Below are 4,402 nucleotides of genomic sequence, written 5' to 3'. Positions count from 1 at the left end.
AGCGATGTGTAAGTAGGTGACGAGCCGCAATGGGCTGTATCCCGCGCGAGTTCCCCGTCAGGAGAGAGGCTCTACAAGGGAAGCCGGGCGGCTGCCACAGGGCGGGACCGGCCCGCGCCCCTCGGGCATCAGTGCCCACCCGGCCCACTCTGGTGCGCGGTTCCCCCTTCTGTCCTAAAAGCGGCCAAGCCGAGGGGCGCGGATTGGGGGAATCCCAAACACAGCTTAAGATGATTTTAGAAAGAGCAGCTCTCCGGGATCGAGCACCGTTTATTGGTCGCAACAAGTGATGGCGCCCCCAACCCCCTTGCTGCAGAGGATTTTCCACCCACGGTCTCTCCTCAGCTGGGGAAGCAAAACACGTCGGTGCTGGAGACACCCTAATACTTAAGATCCGGGTGCCGTCGCCCAGACGTTGAAATAACCTGCGATCAAGGCGTGCCATGTGGTCTCAGACAGGCCTTTCCCGGTGCCTGGCTTTGAACACCCAGGGCTGCGCGAGGCTCTGCGGGAGCGGGTGTCCTTTGCAGGACTGCGGGGTCTTGGGGGTGGAGACACACATTTAAGTGAAGCAAAGGTGTAAAATAAGCTAAAGAGCAGAAACGATGTCTCTGGTACAAGTAGCCATTACCAGTTCTGGGGAGGAGCATGGAGGCGACGCTGTCCGAGCGATGGGAGAGGAGAGGCTAGATGCTCTGGGGACTAGGAGAGAGCGCGATGCAGAGGAAGTCTGGCGCGGCTGGGATGGGGGCGGGCAGGAACCCGGGCCCTCCACCCTGCAAAGGGGGATCCGTGTAGCGTTCTTGGATACCAGGGAGGGGATTGCACTCTTCAGGACAGTAGTGGGCCATCTCTCCAGATCAGGGTTAGGGATACACCTTTGCCCACACAGGACTGGTGAACTGTGTGCTTCTAATGCAGCTAAGAGAAAAAGGTGATTCTTTTTTTTCGGGCGCCAGTCTTCAGTGCCCCTTCGATCCGAATTCAGTTCCCTGGGAAGCAACACCTGGGCTGTAGTGAACTCTGCAGCAGCAAACAGACTCGCTCAGCGGCGCTCATCACTAAGGGCCAGTTTAGTTTTCACACTAGTTGAAATTCGTGGCTGCAGCCGGGTTTGGGTGAGAGGGGAGAGTAGGTTGGAGCTCCACTACACCCCACTTCTTTGGATCCCTGGCCACGGTTCACTTCTTCTAGCCAACAGGATCGCAACCTCCTAACTTTGAAACGCCACACAACCTTACCTTAAACACACAAGATCAGTCGCTTCGCAATTTTTCTTTCTGCCTCTTTTTCCATCTCTGTTCTGTATCACTGCAGCACAGGTGTTGAAGATTGGATTATTGCAGGAGGGGAAAAAATAATAACAGTTGTAATCGCAGCATCACTGCAGTTCTTCCTCGGAGCCAGCCTTTTGTTATGGATGCTCACTGTAGTGGGAGAAGGCTCTGTCTCTACCAGTCCATTAGCTCCTGTGCATAAAGCCTAATGGGATCACCTCCCTATCCCCGACAGGTGGACAGTCAAGAAAATGTTTGTGAATGGACTACCATGCTAACTTTCCAGGAATAACACTGGACAGCATTACACTGAAAACATGTGCTTCCTGTTCCTCAGGGAGTTCTTGGTTTTTAGTGTTAAAACTTGTGGTTAGGCACTATTTAAGGATATTTTAGGGGCTGGGTTTTTGTTGTTGTTGTTGTTGTTTGCTTGTTTTAGTTGATGTTATTTTGGGGGGAAATTATAAAGTTTGAACCAGCAGTTAAAATTGTGTATGTGTGTGGTGTAAATGTATATTCAAAATATACTGAGATAAAAACTGAAAGTTAACTTTTTAAAAAAATATTAATTCTTAAGTTTTAGGTGGACACAATATCTTTATTTTTCATTTATGTAGTGCTGAGGATCAAACCCAGTGCCTCGTGCATGCTAGGTGAGCACTCTACCACTGAGCCACAACCCCAGCACCCCCAAAAGTTAACTTTTTGAAGACATCAGCAAACAAAAGATTTCTGTTTCTAGGGACCATTTCAATTAAAGAATGGCTTCTGCAAGCCACCCTAAATGGATATTATAAAGTGACTGCACAGACCTAGTTTGGGAATGATTCATTTCTGCCAGCAATTATAATTGCTTCCATTTGTGATACTAACATTAGTAGAACATTGGTGACTGATTCAGCTAACTTACCCTTCTCAAGCAAGGCTATTGAGCTTAATATTTGAAATCTGCGGTGGCGTGAAACCCCATACATTTTTTCCACTGTAGTGCATACAGTTCTTTAGTAGGACTTTTTATGTTTAACCCCATCTACACAAACCAGTTACTAGGTAAATGCCTAAAGAAAACTGGCGGGGGGGGGAGGGGGTGTGGGAATAAGAACAGTATGTTTAACAAGGTTAATCAAACAAGAATGGGGATCTGAAGTCCAATAGCAATTTGATCTATTGGTATCAAGGATCTAGATATAAGGGCTCTCTCTCTCTCTCTCTCTCTAACAGAATGAAAGGGCTGTGTGTGTGTGTGTGTGTGTGTGTGTGTGTGACAGCAGAATGCATTACAATTCATATTACACATATAGAGCATAATTTTCATATCTCTGGTTGTATATAAAGTATATTCACACCAATTCGTGTCTTCATACATGTACTTTGGATAATGATATTCAGCACATTCCACCATCATTTCTAAGCCCTCCCTCTTCCCTTTCCCTCCCACCATCTGAGCCTCTTTGTATCAGAGAAAACATTCGGCATTTGTTTTTTGGGGATTGGCTAACAGGGCTCTGTCTTTAGAGCTACTCAATAAATATTGGTGGCATTAAATCAATCTCTTAATTCATTCATTCAACAAACATAAAGAGCAAGTATTTTGTGATAGGTAATCTGTTAGCCACAGAGGATTCAAGGATGAGCACTCAGCTAGTCCTAAGGGATTCACAAGTGGTTGGGGGTGAACACAATGAAGCTAAGGAAGGAGTGAAGCCTTGCAGCAGAAAAAGGGGGAGCTTCCTGGAGGGCAATTAAATCAGCTCGACAGGGAGCAGAGAAGCTTCATGAGAAAGAAATTTTGAAATTTTTACTTATTACTTTTATTTGTAAGATTGACACATGATTATAGGAGAATGTAAAAGGAAAACAGACTAAATAACAAATGAACATGTTTTTTTGTTTGGTTTGTTTGGTACTGGGGGTTGGAACTAGGAATGCTCTAGCTCTGAGTTATATTTCCAGCCCTTTTTCTTTTTTAAAACAGGTCTCGCTAAGTTGCTTAGGGCCTCACTAAATTGCTGAGGCTGGTCTTAAACTTTCAATCCTTCTGCCTCAGGCTTCAGATGTAAATGATGGATTAGAATTAGCCAAACCAAGGGCAGGACTCTTGAGGCATGCAGACTTAACTTGAGCAAACACAGACATGGAAGACCTGCATGATTCCATGGGGAATTTTGTGAGTACAACAGTATTGTAAAGAGGACCAGTGCTGCAGGGAGAGGTTTTTTTTGTTTTTGTTTTTTGGTGGGTTTTTTTTTGTTTTGTTTTTGTTTTTGTTTTGGGGGGGGGGGGCTAGCCCAAAGACCCTGGCTGCTTGGTTAGCAAGCTTGAACATTTCGCTGTAGGCAGTCCTACAAGCAGAGAAAAGATTACTCTAAGACTGGGATAATCAGATTGCATTTTTGATTAGTCTCTGGCAGCTGTGTTGATGAGAATGGTTCTGAGGATAGTCACCATTGAGGAAGCTGCCACAATCCACCTAAGGAAAGCTAATGATGACTTGAATGGTGGCACTGGTGGCCGCACTGAAAGGAAGAGACAGGTGGGAATGAGGGAAGCCATGGGATGCTATTTAGGTTTCTTTTTTGTAGTTGTTTGTTTGTTACAGTTATTTTGTTTATTTATTTTTATGTGGTGCTGAGGATCAAACCCAGTGACTCACACGTGTGAGGCAAATGCTCTACCGCTGAGCCCCTTTTTAGGACTTTGGTTTGTCTGAAACTGGTCTTTTAGCTTGATTCTTCATTAGCAACAAATGAAAAAGCATGTGCAGAAAGGAGGAGCTGGTGTAGCATGTAAAATGAGTTTGGATGGAACAAAATGAATGCAAAGGCATTTGGGACACCCAGGTGGGGAAGTGGGGAAGGCAGGAATCATATACACGTCCACACCCACACACAATGTAAGTGCTTAACACATCCGAGAAAAGGCCTGTTAAGTAAGAAATTAGGAAGAGCTCATTTTTGGAAGAGCCAAGTTATTGCTGAGATAAGCAGTTAAGAAGTGCCAAAACCAGAAAGGACAGCTGGCTCTCAGCCTGGCTCTCCCAGGAGGTGATGGACCTTGGTAGGCTCACTCAGACACAGGTTTAGTTTCTTAGCTTTTCAGACTTGGAAGCTCAGTCTTCTCAGACC

This window comes from Marmota marmota, unplaced genomic scaffold (assembly GCF_001458135.2).
Source record: "Marmota marmota marmota unplaced genomic scaffold, marMar, whole genome shotgun sequence".
Lineage (NCBI taxonomy): Eukaryota > Metazoa > Chordata > Mammalia > Rodentia > Sciuridae > Marmota > Marmota marmota.
Note: the sequence above shows the minus strand (reverse complement) of the source record.